The 19956-nt window shown below is 40.0% G+C and overlaps 1 long non-coding RNA gene across 1 annotated transcript; it reads left to right on the top strand.

The window, feature by feature from the left end:
* Positions 1-6782: 6782 nt before the first annotated feature.
* Positions 6783-14403, top strand: LOC128853651 (uncharacterized). Its single transcript, XR_008452300.1, has 3 exons — positions 6783-7038; positions 8125-8214; positions 10786-14403. It is a non-coding gene; the product is annotated as an uncharacterized LOC128853651 (long non-coding RNA).
* The last annotated feature ends 5553 nt before the right edge of the window (positions 14404-19956 follow it).

Here is a 19956-nt window from a genome sequence, read left to right as displayed (position 1 = left end):
ATTATGTTTGCCTCTCATTTTATTCTCTCTTTTCTAAGTTTAGAATGTGTTTTGCACTCACAAGGATGGCTGCATTTTCAATATAACAGATGCATTTTCTAAAAAGAGGAAATGAACTCAAATATTGTTTATTTCATTTGAGAACTGACATATTAGTTGTTTTAACTATACTTTCCATAAAGCCAGCTCAGTTTCAGATTTTTCAATTTGGATAGATGTAGAATGTATTAAAAAGCTTGAATTTAAGGAAGATGATGGGATTTTTTTTAAAGTCAATTCCTCTCTCAGTTTCCATCCACACTGAATTTAAAGTATACTTGCACTAGGTAGCAAATTTTCACACACTAGTAACCTGCCTTACAGGCCATTCTCTTTCCATAAACATGAAGCTTATATTAAGTTTATATTGGAGAGCACAAAGCTTTCCACGAGTGATAACACTCTGCCCTTGAATTGCTCTATGTGTTGATTGTGTGGAAGTGTGAGGGTACTAAAGTATTTTGCTAAAGCAATCTCATACAAGCTGAAAACACAGCAGTCACAGTTTTCTCTCCTATTTCATAGCCTTGGTGGCCTTTTGTGATTGTGATGACATAAAACAAATCAGCCCCTTCAGACTGATGAGTAGCAGTTAATTCCTGTGATTGATACGTCCATGACCAGAGCTGTCACCAACTGCTGATTTCAGGCTATTAGTCATCTTTTTGAATATATTTTTGTTCTTCATGTGACAGAGAACACACACCGCTGAAGGTGAGATCTAAGGTTAAGACTGAGAGCATTGTTGTAGCCATATCAGAGATGACAATGTCACTGCCTTACTGCCAGATGACACTGAACTGGAGCAAAAGCTTAATGTGGCTCACAGGAAGCAGCCAGTGCCCTGTCAGTGGAGAGGCTGGTTCACCAGGTGGGACCTGGCATGGAGAAGAGGTGCTCATGCTGGTTGGTTCCATGCTTATGCTGGTCAGTTTGGGGAGCTTGAGCCCTGGCTGGTGGATGTTCACAAAGTCCCTCTGTGTTCAGCTAATTTTGTAAAAGTTTAATCAATGTGTTTCCAATGATAATCTGAATTTCAGTGAGTTGGTGAGCCAGACTGTGGGAGATGTAGCACCATTACTGACCTTAGCGGACCTTTCACTTGTGAGCCGCTAACAACTGAGTAGCTTTGATGTTTTGCCTTTGCTCTTTTCCAGTTCCTTAAGTTTGTTCACTGCCTGGTTGAGCCAGTAGTTTTGCCATTTTAATGAGAAGGGAATGGCTCGCTAGACTTGAGCATAAAAATACTTATTTGCATTCTACATGCAGGCTGGAAGGAAATCCTTTAGTTAAAGACCTGAGAGGTCAGAGAAGACACATGGGCTGAATGAACCCAATTCATTTATTAGTATATGCACAGAATATGCCAGATTCAGTGAACTGGTGAAGGCATAGTAAGTTTAATTCATGCAGTGAAAATTTAAAACATGGAAAGGAAAATTCAGGGAGGCTTCTCTGCCTAAATAATCAAAGTGGGAACACAGCAGAGATTAGCATAAGAAACACACATATGGTCAGACTTTCCCGTGTTAGAAACACCTCCAGAATCACTATTTACTTCATAAATAGAATTGTGCTCTTTGTTTCTCCTTCAATAAGCGTTTAAATAATTTTAGAATACTTTATATAGCTGTAAAAAACAGGAAGTAAAAGCAAGATGAGAAGGCATATAGTTACAGAAATATATTCTAGTTCTGCCCTCTGATAATGCAAGGTTGTATTTATAAACTAAGTGTTGGTTTTGGAACCATGAAACCTGCGCAGGATTTCAGTAGTGAGGAATTCAACACATTCACAGTCTCTGTGACAGAATGAAACTATGAAGTGAATGATTTACAGTCAAAAAAACAATCCAATTTAAGAAAGAATAAGCAATTTTAGTGAATTTAAATAAAAATGTGTCTAGTTTATCAGTTAATAAGTTTTAATGTTTTTAATAAATTTTGTTTCTGTAATGGAAATATGTTTCCTCCAGCTTAGCAGTTACAGATCTCCTGAAACATCAAGCGCGTCAAGGTAGCGCACATCTGATACTGACAGAAAAGCTGTAATGTGGATGGAGAAACTCCAGTCCGGATGTGGAGGAGCAGAGCTGCTCTGAAGCCTCCCTGCAGTGAGGATTTGAGCCTAGGGACAACTGAGCATCTGTTGCCAAACATCCGTGTGTTTCACTCAGAGATAAAGCAATGGGAAGTTCTAGCTGCAGGGAGTCACCAATTTCCCACTGACTAAATACCGTTGTGTTGAGCAGTGCAGTGAGACCGGACGACTCCTTTCTGGAGTGTAATCTGCGTATGGCTGTCTTTTGAATTTTTTGCTTTTAGTTGCTTCTGCTTAGGGAAGGTTGTACTTGGCGTCAGTACTTCCAGAACTCCCCTCAGTATTCTCTTTGTTTGATTGCTTCTCATTGCCTAAAATTCATTTCCATGCTATTTTTGGCCCAGATGTATTCTTGTGTTGATTATGTTTTTTTGATACAGTCATCGTTGTACTGATTTCTAGATCAACAGGGATTTGACTTATCATTTCTCACTGCCTTCTTATCACTGCCTTATTCTTCATCTTCTTTATATCCCTTCAGAAATCCTAAGCAGGTTCTATGTGTCCAGCCCCATTTCTTGCCTTGGGTGAATATACTCTGTTGATAAAGGCAGCCTTTCATCTGAGAGCTCTGAAATTACCCTCTTCCACACACTTAAGAGCATCCCTCTCTGCAGAGGCTGAGCCTCTTGGTCTCCTGCTCAGTGCTGTACTTGGGGACGTGCTGTGCCTCATGCTTCGTTTTGTTCATTTATTCACATGGAATTAAAAGTACTTTGCATCAAAAATAATGACTAAGTAGGGCAGAGTAGTGAGTTAAAAATAAGCTGTGACATGCTTCAAGCGTTCCTTCATGTCCAGTTGCATCTGATTACCGTACTACTTGCAGTGGCCACTGTCACAATCATTTCCCCGGCACTGTTAGAACAGCTAATACAGCAGCTTCTTTACCGCTGGGCTCCAGGACTGGAACAGCAGAGGAAAATGCAAAGCTGCACTGTCTTAACCACAGCACATGATGAGGAACAGTCTCTGTTGGCAAATCCAGCTTCTAAACGTTGTGCTGAAAACATTAGTCCATTATTTAGAAGGAGTGGGTGGAGCAGGCCTATTGCCAGCCACTGCTATTACTCTATTACTGATGCTCTAGAAGTTTTTGAAGAAGACAAGCTGAAGTTGTTCAGTTATTAATAGAGATGTTATATTTTATTCATTTCAGATGAAAAAAATATAGAGCATGACATAAAATTCCCTGAAGTTGAAGTGAGACGTTTTCAGTACATTCAGTCTTTGAAAAGAAGTTGTTGACTGAAGTGACATTATGAACCTCATCTTGCTGATGGTTTTTCTACTCAGCTCTTCAAACAATCTCCTTGTGCCATGCAGCCATGGCATAAGGCTGCAACCTTTACACAACCAACCACAACAGCTGCCCTTTAGGTCCTCTTTTCTCCCGGGCACTCTTGCAAGCATTCCCATACCATTTACTGTGTAGAGGTCTTGAGTACCGTCCTGCACCTCTGCCGTGGCACTGAGCTGAAGTAGGTCTCTCTGCACTATGGAGACAACGCCATGCAGCTACGTTTACTGCATGCTGTAAGGTTGTACCAGAAGCTGTCTGAAAAACAGATGGCTGAGTTTTTGGGCTTACCTTTTGCCTTTGGTTTAGAGCAAGGCTCGGAACACTGTGCTTGTGCGGGATGGAGGAGGAGAGCACCTGCTCAGTAGCATAGATATTTCCTTCTTATATGACCGGGAGCATATGTTATGATGTGTTTTGCCAATGTGGGGACAGAATCCTTTTGGTGTGTTTATAAATTTACCCCTGCCCACAAGTGTGGATAACTCAGCAGTGAAGTAAGAGCATTGGTTTTACTGGGTAATGTTTGCTCAAGACTGACAGTTTTGATGGACCAGATTCTTGCAGCAATAGAACAAATGCTTTGTTCATATCAATGTTCAGAGGCTGTGACAACTGTGGTGCACTTTGGGGTTGACACCTGTTCACTGCTGGTTCATCCTGAATTTGTGCCATTAAAATACAATCATGCTGTCATTTCAAATGTGGCTGTTTTCTGTACAGACATACACAGAACTGAAAAAGGTTTTTATTCCACTCCAGCTGCCTTGAGGAGATAAGTCCTACCTCTATTTCGATTCTATGCTTTATAACTATCAGAGGTAGGAATCCAATACACAGGTATCAGTGGAGCATTACTGTCTTAAAGAGTGGATGGATATAAATACGGGACTAGAGACAGATACATATTTTGTAATTCCCCTTTACAGATTTTGTTAAGGTGAGTTTGCAGAATTCCTCCTCTGCCATGTTTTTAACAATTAGTGTTTTCAATTGCATGGGCATTTGCAGCTTAGCAGAATTTGGCCCAGTTTCTCATTTATTGGTTCCTGAGCATTAATACAGTACATCCTAAGTGCTATAGGCAACTTTTATCTTGTGGGAAGAATAAAGTGCATCATCAGGTAAGGCACTGATAACAAAAATAGCTTCACAAATAAATTGAAAGCTAAGAAATAATGTACATTAATCTGTTGGAAAGCTTCTGCTTGTGACATCAATCTCCACATAGAAAAAGCCCAGTGTAATACGAATGTTATCAGTTGTAACTGGATTGAATGCATAAACAAAAGTGCTTCCCATCAGATTTAGATAGAATAAATTCTGAGGAAAGAAGTACAAAGAACATTTCTTCCTTTGTCATTCTTTTCCATTTCACTATTTTGTTTGTCAGCTTTTCGATTGTAAAATACTTAGGATGTTATGAAATGACATAGACTGTAGGACACTGGTAATAGTCCACTGCGGAGGGAAAAAAGGAGTTATTTCCGACCCAGGAGGTTTCCATTTGCTGAAGCTATTACTTGTGATCTCCTTTTTTTTTTTTGGTTCCATTTCATATATTGTTACTCTTCTGTGTCACAGACAGGAATAGAAATGCTGAAATAGGGATACAATGTTGGTGCTAATAGGGCTTAGTTCACTCAAAAATCAGTGCGCTTTGGGGACCACTTAGACTGAGCCTGACTGTTCTGCCTATGGAAGGCAAGAAATTTCCATTTCACTGCAGAAAAAGCAGATGCTTCTGTGGGGTGAAATGTGCCATTAACTTTTTTTTGCCATGGCCACAGTCCAAACCGGGCTGCCTTCGCTTAGTTATTTAATACCTGTATGTCAACTCAGACCCCTATGTACTAACAAGGTGAGATGCTAGGATGGAGGAGAACAGCAGAAACTCCAACTGAGGCAAACATTGAAAAGAGAACTACAGTAAATAATACTTTTCCATTTCTGACATAAAAAATAAACATCACAGAGAAACTTTTCAAAGCATAAGCAGAAGATAAGCACCTACCCACAACTGAACATCAGTGGCAGTTATCTGTTACCTGTATGCGCACAATAGGTCAAAATCAAACTGGAATGGCCTGGCGAAATTTAACTTCCAAACTGTGTGTTAATATAGAAGTTTTGCTATGGGATTATTTAGGAGTGATAAAAGCATAGGAAAGCAGATGTCAAAGCCCAAAATGTTACAGGACACTCATGCTCATAAGTTCACAGGAACTTCAGAAAATTAGAATAAAACTCAATCATTTCAAAAGACCTGCTTGAGGTCCTGGATAATTGCTAATGAAAGTTTACTGGTGGTGTTTGGCTTCTGTTCTCCCAGCCATTTGCAGAATCATGCAAGGAGACATTAAAACTGGTACCATCTGTGGCTGATAGTTTATAAGCCTTAATTAGTCAAAGTTTATCCTTACACTGAACACAACCAGTGTGTTTAGCAGACAGTAGGCCCACACATGTCAGCAAGAAGATTTCCTCTAGATATGCCATCATCCATGCCAGAAGAGTGGGAGGGGAACTTTAAGTAGATGGCTACAAATGACTACGAAGAGAGACTTCTCCCTGCAGTGTTCCAAAGACAAGGTTAAAACAGCCATTTTCATATGTCCCACAGAAGGTATCTTCTCTGTCACTTATCAACAGATAGTTGAACATTTGCATTTGAAATTGTTGTAATACTTCGACTAAAATGGATAGTTGATGTGAACACACCTTGATGATGTCAGACATCCAGCACTATCACAGAATAACTCTAAGTTCTTAAAAAATCATTTTTTAACTTCCTCAGCCTACTTTGAGTTGTCATCAAGATCTATCTTGGTCTGGGATTCATCTAATCTGATTTCAGCCAGGCTTAACAGCTAGTTTAGCAATGATTGTCAGTGATTCACCTCATCCTAAAATAAGTCAGATGAATTGTTTGTTTCCTCTCTTCTGACTAGAAGACTAGTTTTGATTAAACCTACTTCCAAGCTTAAGTGAGAGGAATCCTTTGGATCAGGGGCAGTCTGCGATATTCTTTTTTACTTTTACCATTGCTCTATCAGGATTTAGCATCAGTTGACTGGAATTAGAAAACAATAGCCCAGTCCTTAATGTCACTGATCCAGTCAGTATCTTTTTCTTGCATTGGTTCCATCTAGCTCCAGTCTATGAATATCAGCAAAGCCAGGTCCGTGGTTTACTCTGAGCAGCTCTGTTGAGTAAAGGAGATAACAGAGCTTTTAGTTTTTGAAGGCTAATCCTTTTGTAAGCTGGGGGATCATAGCAATGATCCTCATTTAAGAGAGCATGAACTATCTCCCTGCTTCGTGTTACTGACTGATAACTGGAGCAGAGCTGGCTGTAGTTTTGAAGGCAGATGCAAAGCAGTTCTTCCAGATGGAAGCCAGAGTGAAGCGGGCAAGATGCCATCTGGAAGGAGAGGGACCTTGCTGTGCAGATGCACGTTACAAAAATAATAGAATATAAAACTGGAAAAAAACAGACATAGTGAATGGGATGGTTCACTGAGTATCTCGCTGCTGAGTCCCGCCTTTCCAAAGAGTGCATTGTGTGTAGTAACATGTAGCCTGGTAATAAACCCCAGAGTAAGTATCTCTTTCCATCTTTCTGGATTTGGCTCATTTTGGTGTGAGTATTTTTTTGTTGTTTTGTTTTGGGTTTGGTTTTTTGTTGGTTTTCAGGGGTTTGTTTTTTGAGTCATTGTTTATTTTGGGGTTTAGCCAGATTTTGCATCCATCCAAATGTTGTATTTCCAAAAGCTGTTGCAGATAGTGAGAGGGTGAGACTCTTGCATTATACAGCTCCATGCACCCCATAGTATTTTGCCCGGGAAGAGAAAGGGCAGACAGGAGTCTTCATGCAGTGGGTAAGGGGAATTACACCATGGAGTTAAGGAAAATGTTTCTTAGAAAGCACTTTTCAGTTTGATATTGGACATGTTCTTTCACAAGAATCTTATGGAATCAGAAAGGAAGAGTGAAAAAAGGAGGAGAAAGTGAGAAAGAGTGGACAGGCTGGCTGGTGAACATGGGAATGCCCAAACCCAGATCTCTTTGAGTGTAAAAGTTATCTTCCAGGCTATTTCTATACTGATATTTACAACTGACTTCAGTGCCAGTGGTTTTTTGCAAAGGGCTGTCAGCTCAGCCTCTGGCAGTAATCTATCCCAAGCTTGGGGACTGCTCAATTACCACTGGTTGCTTGATTGTTCCTCTCCAGAGTGTGATGGGAACTTATTTGCACATCATAGCCCTCTAGTTTGCCTTGCCAGGCAGATGGCTTGTGATTTATCCTGAAACAGCATCATTTATAGACTATTAATTCATAAAAACCTGAGGATTACTGGATGTAAATTCATTACAGACTGAGAAGGACGGTTTTCAGAGGCAGCTCTTCAGTGCAATCCTGTCTGTAAATTTCTGAATACATTTATGTTCATGAGCCATCAAATCTCGGACAGGCTACATCTGCCACATCATTTTTGTAAAGATTTTTGTCATGGGAGAAAACATGACAGGAGTCATAACAACAACCCATTTCAGCTGCTCTTAAAATACCTAATGAATTTGAGACCACGCATGGATGGAGTCAGAACCGCTTGGTTGTGTGTTACAGTCCATACTGTCCTCACATCTAAAAAGGACTTACCTTTAGGAGCTTTTTTCTTTCAGATTGAAGACCTTTGCTATCTGGAAGCCAGCAAGTATACAGGAGCTGCTGAACAGCACCTGTGACTGTACATCAACAAACGTGTGACAACTGTGAGTGTCTTGTAACACAAATTCAGTGACTTACAATTGAACTCCAACAGTTCACAACTTAAAATCAAATTCTTTCATATCATACTACAGCATAAGGTAGGTAAGGCTGGGGTAACGGCTTGAGAGTTTATGAGAAGGCTCTGAAACTGGATTTTCTGTTACAAGAGAACTGGCATTCTGGGTATGTAATGAGTATACAAGTTTCTGATGGGTGTAGTAAGGCTTTAGTCTTGCCTTTGTTTTTGTTTGTTTGTTTGTTTGTTTGTTTGTTTTAAAGAGAACTATGACAGTACAGAGCTGACAGCACTTCTTTTACGCTCTCTGGGCTCTCAGGCACAAAGCCTTGGGATCTCCAGGTCCTTATCTCCTCTAGGATAGAAGATCCAATGGTTATTGGATTCTTATCCCAGAAAATTAGACTGCAAACACTGTGCTTCAGGCAATTTTGCTGTAGCTGAGCTTACTATACTTAAGAGGTGTGGTTCCATTGCAACAGCTCATAACCATTAGGAAATATTCATCTGTAGGAATCTCAACATAAATTAATTGAGATTCACACTAATGGAGAGATGACTTTTGACTGTTTAGAAAATCCACTAAATTCTACACAAACACCTGGAAAAGTACACAGGTTTTTCTTGTTTAGAGAAAGCCACACTGAAGGGTCAATGGACAGAGAACAACTCTGAAGAAATTGTGAGAAGAGAGATTGTGATGCATTAAAAATCAGGATAAGAGTGCTGGGGGAACAGATCTCTGACTCAAGCCTTGATGAATCTTAATGAGAAGATAAGAATATAAAATGTTGTTTATTCATGCCAACCAAAATATCTGCCCATGTTTTTCATGTATAGCCCAAGAAACCCGCTGTGGTTCGAGACTGAATGTTTGCTCTGCTTTTGGGTAAACCACTATGGAGAATACATACACTAATACTAAGAAAATACAAAATGGGGAAAAATATCACTATCAGATAGCACTTAAAGCAGGTGGATAATCAGTGTTAGGGCTCAGGACCCAGGTAGAGCTGGAAGCTTTGCAAAGGAGAGAGATCCCATGGACCAGTGGAATGATGGTTTCTCCCTCACACACAGCACTGCAGGTAGAGAGCAGTTCCTGCATCTTGCCAACTTTCTGCAGGAAAGCTGGCCTCTTTCTTCTAGGTGAGATGCTGCCAAAGGACCCATGCTAGCTTCTGAAAGGACTGCACAGAGGGCTAAAAGCATCTGGCTGTACAGCCAGGAGACCTGCTGGCCAGCTGAACACGCCGGGCTCTGGTTCACCGGCCTGTCTCCTATTCGTTGCCTATGTCAGCTCAGAGGCAGTGGGAAGAGTGACTTGGCAGCTGCTCATCAACAGTGTTTCACCTTGTCGAAGGCACCAGTGTTTCACCTTGTCAAGGCACTGTCTCCTGATGTGTTTTTGTGGGTGGTGAGAAGCCAACTGCTTGCTTAAAACCTCTTTATAGCCCTTGACTTCACAGCCCGAGCACCGCTCTCCAGGTATAACTGGAGGCACCACTTTTTTTTCCTTTTTTTTTCTTTCCTTCAGATTAACCAACAAAAATCAAACTGGAAAGGATTAGAGCAAAGAGTTTGGAAGCAAAGCCTTTTTTCAAAGTATTGTTCTTACTCGTGTCTTTAGGCTGCCGCAGGGAAGCTGAGAACAGCAATTCAAATTTTCAGCTTCTCTACGAAGCAGTATTAATTACGGCCTAATGTCAATTGACTGCACTGTGCTTTGAATCAGACTGTTAGTGCTGGACTGGCACCTGACAAACTGGAAAAAATGAGCAGCTTTGCAATTCTATTCTTTATATACTGGCAAAGATGAATAAATCAATCAGGAGTAAGATGGAAACTGCAATATAGAACTGAAAGCTGTCACAATACTGGCCAGATGTACATGAGTGATCAAAGAATAAACAAATCATTAAGTGAAACTGTTTCCTTCTGGTACCATTACTTGTCTGAAGAATTGAAAAAAATGCAGCCAGTCATTTAATGTTGATTTTAAATTTTTGGTGTCTATATTGTTCTGAATGTCTCATTTCCAAATATGAGCAATAATGTAAGAAAGTGTAAGAAATGTCCTACTGGATGAGATCAATACCCCAATACTCTCTATCCATCGGATACAGCAGGATCTGCTATTTGAAAAGAACACAGACAAATGTTCACATCCTCCAGCCCATCCCTCTGTATCCTTGGTGCTCCAAGTTGCTCTATTTAGGATATCAGAGGACATGTCCCTACCTCGTCCTCCCAGTATCCATTCAGACACTTACTCTGCTGGAACTTGTCTCATTCTTTTGTTGTCCTGCTAAAACTATTCGTGTCCACAAATGCCTTTGGCAGCCAGTTCTAGTTGCTCATTTCTGTGTAACTACTTTGATTTAGTACTGCAGCATTATGTTCATTTTAATTTACTCTCCTCATGAATTTTGTCTGCTCCAGTTGCCTTCTCTCCAAACTGAAGATATTTTTCTTAGTCTGTTACAGAAAGCTTTTTCCCCTTGATCATATTATCTGCTCTTTTCCTCTTCTCTGCCTCCACTACTTCTTTCGTAAGGTATGGAAACTGGGATATCCATAGTGCTCAAAGACATGAGCATGATCAACTCCTATATAGCAGCAAAATGATTCTGTCTTGGCTCCTACTGCACAATGTCATTCTGAGAACTGTAACTGATGACTCCAAGATCTGTTTCCATAGATGTCAGTGCCTGTTCTGAGTTCAGCCTCATGTAAGCATGGTTTATATTCTTTTCTTCTAGATGTGTCACCTAAAATTTATCTATATTGAAGTTCTTCTGCAAGTTTTGTGCCCACCATTTGGTTTTGTGAGGTCGTCTGAATCTGCAAAATTTTGGTGCATTTGCTAGCTGTCAGAAAGCTTGTCTCTGTTGGAGGAGGTTTCTGATGCATAGGTCTCCACGAACTGAGCCATAACGTGGCTGGGAGCCAGTGGCAAAATTCTGTACTGGAAATACCTAAGTCTCTCTGCCTTCTGGAAAAAACAGTCAGACATGTTCTAGCTCCAGTTCCTAAGGGGATGGAGCGCTGTGCTTAATTTTACGCATATCAGAAACCCCAAGGAAAAGTTGCCTACACTTAATGCTAATATCTCAACACCTTCCTAAAATGAAAGCATTATCTACCAACTTACTTAGGTTACTCAAGTCCTTGATTTTCTCTCAAACACCAAATTTAATGAGTTAGAAGAAGATTTCTCCAAGAGATGCAAGGAGTCTTCATCTCAGCAACATGTTGTGTAACTGGCATCTTCAAATACGCTGACAAGTTGACAGCTTCTTAATAAGAACCAGGCACATTAGCAGTGCTGCCCCAAGGCAGCTAGAAGAGCTCTTCTGCAAGTGCTGCAAATTAAAACCAACATGTCTTTGTAATATGAGATAGTGACGTGCTGGGAAGGAGGTACTTGGCATTGACATCAGGCAATGAAGATGTTAAGTTCAGTGGGAAAAGTGGATGCTGAGTAGAAATTTACAGTGAGCTCTCTGTGTATGCTATGAAGTATCTGTATCAAAGCTCCACCTTGTTTTTTTTTTCTGTGACACAAATGAAATCTTGGCCACTAGGGAGCTGATTTTAGTGATAAAAATAGATCATTTTATTTAGTTTGCAAGGCAGCAGGTGGTGTTTAGTCCACTCTGTGTTTTGAGAGGCATCAGAAATGATCTAAGTGGAGTTTGTACACAGCTTCAGCTTCTATGTTCATGAATGTCTACTTAAACTGCTATCTTGAGACCCCCAACTCTGCCTCCACGGCTCCTTCATAACGCCTTTCTGTAGTACAGAAAGAAAAAGTATTAGAATGTTGATTTTTTTCCACTTTCCCCAAACAATCTTGAATTAATTGCTGTGTGAGAGGATGAGGTGCAAAACGAAGCACAAAGATAAAACTACTTGCAAATGTGCCTGCTGGCTGTCAAATAACTGCAGTCCTTCCCACACCTTGTGATCAATAACAGCTTATTGACAGTTCATTAAAAATTCTTCCCAGTGTTTTTTTTCTAATTTTTCATTAACAGTTGAATGTTACCTTTTGTAACATTTTTCTAACATTACCTTTTATTGTCCACTGTCTAACCACATGTTTGTTTGTCACAGCTTGCTTGTTCACAGGAAAACAAACAGTGCAGAGTAGAAAAAAACACATTCTGTCAACAGCCCTTAAAATTTTACCAGATCCCCTTCACAAATCCCTCTAGTGATACTGTGAAAGGTATTTTCTGAAAGTTGTTTATTCAGATATTTGGTTTGTGCACTCTTTCTTAGCAAAAATACATGCATATCTTTCTAAATATAGATACTAAAAATGTTTGTCATATCATGTCAACTGCTTCAAGACGTGAGCTAGTGCAGAGCCTAAAAATAGCTGCCTGAAGAAGATTGGACTAGCCTAAAGCCAGGCTGGGATCCAAGAGGAGTAAATATGACTTAAATTCACTTTTGCTCACTCGTGTTCTAAACACTGACTGAAAACTGGATGAAACCAATTCAAATTGTATGGATGTATACAAAAAAAAAGAATGAGAGTGAAAAGAGAGTGAATTTTTCACTCCAGTTCCCTTTTTATTTTCATCAGTGACTAGGGTGGCACACTGGCCACATTTAGGTGCTGCAGAATCTGTAAAACAAACAGGTTGGCTGTTGAAGAGAACGATGGAAAGTTGTTTCCCCAAACAGAGAGTAAGGGAAGGAGGCAGAGAAGGAGCTGTCTGTCTCCTTCCCAAACTGCAGCTTTGTACATTATCTTTTCTGCAGTTAAAGATAACACAGCATGTTCCTGAGCTCATTGGACATCAGAGTTACACAAATCATCAGAATCGTAATAGTGATAACAAATACATAATTTGGACTAAAAGCAGCTGTTTAAGATGGACCACCAGCACCCCTTAAATAGATGCTTGCATAATGTTTGGGATTTGGAAATCTCCATGAAGAGCATTTCTAATGAATGAAATGTCAAGTAATACAATCTGCGTGTGTGGCTGACTTTGACATTTCCAAGCATAGCCTCTCTCCTGGGCCATCATTTTGCACCCACACTTGTCTGACAACTTACTGAAGAAATGCATCCAAACAGACAACGAAATGCCTGTATGATTTACACAGGAGGCAAGTAAACAAAATATCACTTACTATAAAACCTTTCCAAATGCAACTGTAAAAAGCAATATCAGACAGTTCCAAATGCTGGAAAACGGCTTTTCTGACTGCCGCTTAGCTCATTTCTATTCATTCTTTTGGGATAAAATTTTTCTTATTGAGGTTTGACCAGACTTTGATCCAAACATCTGAAGACTCCACAACAACTATTGCTAGGCATCCAATGCTCCTCATGTTTGAACAGGTAGCTCATAGCCGTAGCACAGAGAGAGGGATTTTCTTAATAATCCACTGAGAATAAAGACATTCAGTAAATCAGTAGGACAAGGACTGGGGAAGTGTCAAGTTCTCTGTCCTGTTTTATTGCTCAGTTTTCATAAATGACGATTACACTTGTGCATATTATAGCCAGAAATGGCTTTGCCCAGGAAATTCTCAGTACTTTAATTTTGACTTAGACTCATAGTCTTATCACCTTTAGATAAATTGCTGGTTCCTGGTGTTAATCTTTATATGTTCTCTCCATTTTCCTTTTCTGTTCATCCACATGTTACCTCTCTCTTTACTGACAAATACTCATTTATTAATAACAGTGTGCAAGAATGAAATGTAAATGGTGATTTACCCCTTTTTGCCCAGAGAATATGTCAAGAAGCTATGAACAAAATCTGTGCTGTACTGTTCAAACAGATGACACCTTAATTAGATTAAGTTGAGCATGAGAGGAATATTGAAGATGATGTGCAAACTACAAACAGGTCAACTTCTTCAAGATAAAGTGGATTATTTCAATGCAAGACATAATTAAATACAATTTCTTTGAACTCTCCATTTTGTGGTCTAATGTATGCCTGTTGGGGAAAAGACTATTTTTAGCAATAGTGAATTTCCTACTTGTGGATATATTTGCTCTAAATTCCTTTTTGGTTCCCGGAGAGCTCGTCATTTACAGACTGAGATTTTTTTTTATGTCACATAGAATGACATCTTCTCTCGAACAGATCTATTTCAAATAAAAATATTCAAATATGGAGAGCTATGTCTTCCATGTGTGAAATGCACTTCCTGATGAATGTACTGATTTCTCCATTGTGTGAGAAACTGGTAATAAACTATGTAAAACTGTTTGAAATACGTTTCAAAGTTGTTTTTTTTGCAGAAAATTCACCTCTGTATAATAGTTTCATGCAGCCCAGCACTGGGCCAAGGTGAGCGAAATAATTTAAAATGTAGGCATCTCCAAACCACTTTTCTATTGAAAAAGTAATTGCTGTGTTCAGAAAATGCCTAATGATCCAAAAATTGAGTTGATGACAGCTTTCAAAGTTTTCATATCTCTAGGTGCCGACAGCGCATCACACAGAGACAAGGGAATGATGCAGGGTCAGACCTGCCTTTGCCCAGAAGGATTGAATCTAGCCCCCAGTTTGCAGGCTACGAGTTACTCTGGAGAGGGTACATGTGAGAACAAGCACAGGAGGAGGAAAGTCTATTTTCCACCCGAGCTGGGAAACTGCAGTGTGTGATGGGTTTAAGATTCATGGCAGTGCTCTGCTGGTGACCAAGGCACTTCCCTGAGAAAAGAAGTCCTAAATTTTATATTAATCTGAATGGAGGAGGAATTCCTGCCAGTGGAGGAGGGTTTAATTATACTACATCACTTCTTTGGTGTTGCTTTTAGCCACTGGATATTGTGTGAGGCAGGGTTATCGTCATTTTCTTGTTCTCCAGAGACTGCATTTTAGTCAGTCATCCCTGCCAGCCATGTAAAAGGAAGAAAATTATCTCAGATTAGTCCCTGTTCCCTGAATTTCCCTGTAGACAGCCCTAGGCTGATGCTGGCTTCTTGTTTTTGACCCATACATTCCCTATACACTATGTAGAGATCTTAAGTGTCTATTAGTCCTACGGTGCCCAACATTTAAGCAGCAAAACACCTACCGTTGTTTACTGAATATGGCCTAAAATGATTTCCAAGATCACATCACATATCTGCAGAAGAAATAGGACAAAAAATTATTGAATACTGGTTGCAATTAATGACCAGGTAAAAGCAGCAAAAAGCTTGCAGGAATGCTGTGAACTTAAGAAAATACCTGTTTGTCCTTGCCTTGCTCCCTCCATCCTCTGCCCCTGATTTGTCTCTACTCGGGTAGAATGGGTAAGAGCAGCACAGTGTTGGTTCTCCTAGTCTTTGCCATGGAAAAATCATCAGGTTTTCAAACATGGGAGCAATGTATCCTCATGGTGTCTTCTGACTTCAGGCTAGAAAGGAACCATCTGTTTATTATGCCACACACTGAGCCTGTGCTGTTGGCAATTTTCTGGGCTCTGATGAAGCCAGCTAAGCTCCGGGGACTGCATACATGGGGGGATGAGGCTTATTCTCATAAAGGAAGCTGGTGAAAACAGGTCCAGAGAAGATATTAAAAACAAATGTGTATTAAAAACAGGCCTTCTGCTGCATAGAAATTAAGAGACTAGCTTGAGGGGCAACACAGGGGGGAAAAATGATATGTGATATCCACAGTGCATGGAGACTCTAGGGAAGAAGCGTGTTGAGAGGATGTTAAGTGAGAGCATTTACTGTGCAGAAGAGTTGAGAGCTGGAAGGAAGATGTATCTCCAGAACATGGTGGGTGGGAAAGCTGATCCCAGCAGAGTGAGGAGAGGCAAATTTGTCTCAAGATGGCCACAGCAGCAGCAACAAATTTAATTTCACAATATGTTGCTTATTTCTGTTTGCATGTGCATATGTAAACAACAACACTGCAATTTCAATCAAGAAAACCACATCCTGTCATCAGATGAGAGAAATTGCAGATATGGGGGTGGAAATGTCATCTGTGCTGAGTCTTGAGACTTCAGAGTCAGTGACAGGTGATTCCTTACTCCCTACAAGTAATACAAGCACTTAGCCTGTTTGCATTAGGCTCTGGGATTTTGTTTTCCTGGATGGATTAATCCAGTCAATCACAGCATATACTGCAACACGAATAGCTAACCACTGAGGTGCTCTGCAGTAGAGAAACAAGGGCCTGCGGTATTTCAGTTAACTAAAACTGGCATTACATTAATGCCAAAATGAAAATGCTGAAAATAGACTCTCTTTACTGACAAATTCTCATTTAACAGAATCATTTTTCAAGTAAGTGCTCAGTGATAAAAGCTTTGAGAGTAAAGTTATGGGAAGAAGAGATTGCAAAACAAGATGTTGACCTCAACAAAGAGCGAGCCTATGAGGTAGGTACAAGGAGATGTAGGGTCCTTTGTTGATGCTCCAAGTTGTTAGATGTGAAAGATTTCTGGTTGAGATGTCACACATATTCATTAACCCAGTGCTATGTACAAGCAAACACATTCTGACTCAGATAAGCTTAAAAAGCCATCCCAGCAGGGCTTGTTAGGAGACTAGCACTGATTGTGCCTGAATTAAGTTAGGAAAGTAAGTCTTTATCCATGCGTACATGCACACATATATATGTATGTAAAATGCAACTCAAATATATATACATATATAATAAAATACAATCTATTATTTCCAAAAGCATTTTTAAAAATAGAAAACTAATTTTTTGAACAAATTTTCTGAAATTTCATTGCCAATAAGTAGTGGCAGCAGGTCAGGCTTTTGAAGGCAGTAAGAATCTGGTGATCCAGGAAGCTGTGTCGCCAGCACATCACCCTACCTACCTGGAGACTCAACTGCACTAGCAGTGACATACGGCTGCAGTACTAGAGATGTTTTGCACCTGGACAAATCTAAATGTCCATGGGGGAGCCGGGTCTCTCTGTATCTGCCCATATAGACACGCCAGTTGATAGCAGACACGTGCTATCGACAAGGACCAATGTCAACATTCACACATGGCACTATAAATGTGTCTCAAAACTGGCACTGGAGGGAGAATCGGTGTAAATCTTTTTGATAGGAATGCTTTGATTTGTGTATTACAGCAAAGTCAAGTGCAGAGAGTAAAGTTCGGAGGTGGTGGAGCCCTGGACAGCACCAGACTTATGAATGAAAGAAACAGAGGCAGAGGATGAACTGTAGTCAGATGAGTTGAACTGTCATGACAGCATTAGAGGGGAAATACTGGGTGACTTGATCATACTGATATAAACAGTCACTGAAAAGTCCAGACTGCAATGGAATTTCAAACAGATTAGTAACCAGTGTTTGTAAATCTGACCAGACAAGAGTTGAACCAAGGTGGCAAAAAGATGTACCAGCTGCAATGTGCTTGGGGAAACCGACCTAAGAATCAAGAAACCTCTTCCTCCAAGGAACCCTCAGACGTTGGTGCAATGCCTGTAGGTGTGTGTATTTCTCATTTCCACTAAGAACTTCATACCTTGAAATGGTCCACTTAAGTTAAAAAGGTTACTTTTTGAATGCTGGTAGTCTTCAAGTAAAAACACTGAAGATGGTGTTTTTAATTAGGGTGATCACACAGTTGTAATGATTTAATTTCAAATTTTGAATGATATTATAACTGAGCTTACATTTTTATGAATAGCAAGGCAAGTCTGGCAAGCAGGTTTATCTGCACTCTGCAATTTAATACCTGCATCTATGCTAGACTCAACGAACATTTTGTCTGTTTCTAATGCAGACATATAAAATGAAAATTGTGTTTCTAAAGATCTTAAGAAACATTAAAGTTCAGATGAAGAGTCAAGTAAGCAGACAGTCTTTTGAAATTATCTCTGATCTTGTTCAAGCATAGTGCTTTTTTCTTCACAACCTTTACTTAATCTTTTAAATTAACCTCACAATAATAAAGATGATAGAGTACAAAAATGTTAAAATATAAGGTGAAAGACTTCAGCTTTTTAATTAACCACGTGTATGCTTATTTTGCTAAAGATTAGTGTCTGTCTCATGCACACAGGTACATGAGGAAATCAAAGAATTGAGTACTTGTGCTGTGAATTAACAGAAAATGTGAAGGTCTGTTTTGAGCTCTGCTATTGATCTGCTGCTTGATCTTGGGAAAGTCATTTCACCTCTGGCAGTCACTGTTGGGTGTTCTTTTTTTCCTATCCTTCTGCCTTATCTGGCTATGCTTAACATTCCTCTGAACATTTTCTGCGTGTGAGTGACCGGGGCTGAGCAGCGCGGGGCCCTGGTCCTGATTACAGTGCTGAAAATGATGCCTAACTCTTTAAAGTCTGAGTTAGTCTGTGGGAATCTTCAGGACAGTGCTGGACTCAACACCAAGGGACGCTCGCTTGGAAAGGCGCTGCCTGGAGGGCACAGTATTCCTGACTTGAGATTCTGTTGCAGGGCAATGCACATGAGTGCATAACTGTCAAACAGAATTTCATCCTTGACAGTGGCAAGGGAACACGAGGCAAAAAGAAACAATCCAACAATTGATTTCAGTGCAAACTTCTTAATAAAATGCTTCTGCAAAATAAAAGGCTTATGGTCTCTAACGATTACAAATTTCATCACAAAAATGCACCTCAACCTGAGAACAATCGCCTGCACTGCCAAAGTGCACTGAGAGCAACCTGTGCTGAGAAACCACCCCAAGATATCTTGTTCATCACCCCAGCTGCAGTAGAGACACAGTAAGGCATCTACAGGCTTGCACACCCAGGCAGCATAAAGCTGTCTAATGAATTACCACCTGCTGGCTGACCCCAGAGTTATCTGCATGCTCAAAGTCTGTGGCAAATGGGAGGCAATTGGACTTAGTTCAGCAATAAAAGATGGATAAACTTAGATCAGATTGCTGTAGCTGTAGGTTAATAGCTTGCACATAAATGACTCCCGTGACTGAGCCCATGCGCAGTGATTTGTTAAGCCGCTGAAATTTGAATGTGCCTGTATGCCAAATACTGTTTGTCTGTGCAAATTTGGGTCAAGATTTGTGAAATCAGGTACCACAACCATTTATTTGCAGCAGTTAAATTATCTACCCATTTTCTAGGGAATACTAAGGCTCTAGCATTCTCTGCACTTTTATTAGCAGGGAAATTTTATTTTTTGGTGAATACTTGAAATTCTTCCTCCTAGTTTGGTGACCCAGACTTGAGGAGCTGAGCCATGCTTTTCCTTACTGCCACTGATAATAAAGGTTGGATTATTCTCCTGGCTTCTGAGGGAAGCCTTATTACTACTGGGCAGCTGTCACTGAGAGACAGTTTACATTCAATTTGATAGATTATGCAATTGTCCTGGTTCTGGCATAAATGCAGCATGGTCTCAGCAACTGTAAACACACAGCTGCATGATACATGCACGGGGAGTCAATGGAAGAGAAATCACTTCAAGGGGAAAAATGAAATCTAATTCAAACCTAATGGAATCAGTCTGTATTTGGTTTTAAGGCATTGTTGGCTTGGTGTTATAGCTTCTCTTCCTGTCTCTTCATTGCTAGCGTTTATTGATGATCCTCAAAGGCAGAATCTCTCATTGAGATGCTGAATAGATACAGAGAGGGAAAGTTTTGTAGGTGTAATGGAACTGTGTACATGTTAGTAAACTTGCAGCAAAACCTTGGGTTCTCAGCTATAAATAGATGCACTAATTAACTACCAGGTTTCACCTTCCAATTAATTTTGTTTCTTTATTTAGATCCTTAGTGTTATTACT

The sequence above is a fragment of the Cuculus canorus genome, chromosome 14 (assembly GCF_017976375.1).
Source record: "Cuculus canorus isolate bCucCan1 chromosome 14, bCucCan1.pri, whole genome shotgun sequence".
Taxonomy (NCBI): Eukaryota; Metazoa; Chordata; class Aves; order Cuculiformes; family Cuculidae; genus Cuculus; species Cuculus canorus.
The sequence above is the reverse complement of the archived record's forward strand: the minus strand, read 5'-3'. Positions and strand labels throughout refer to the sequence as shown.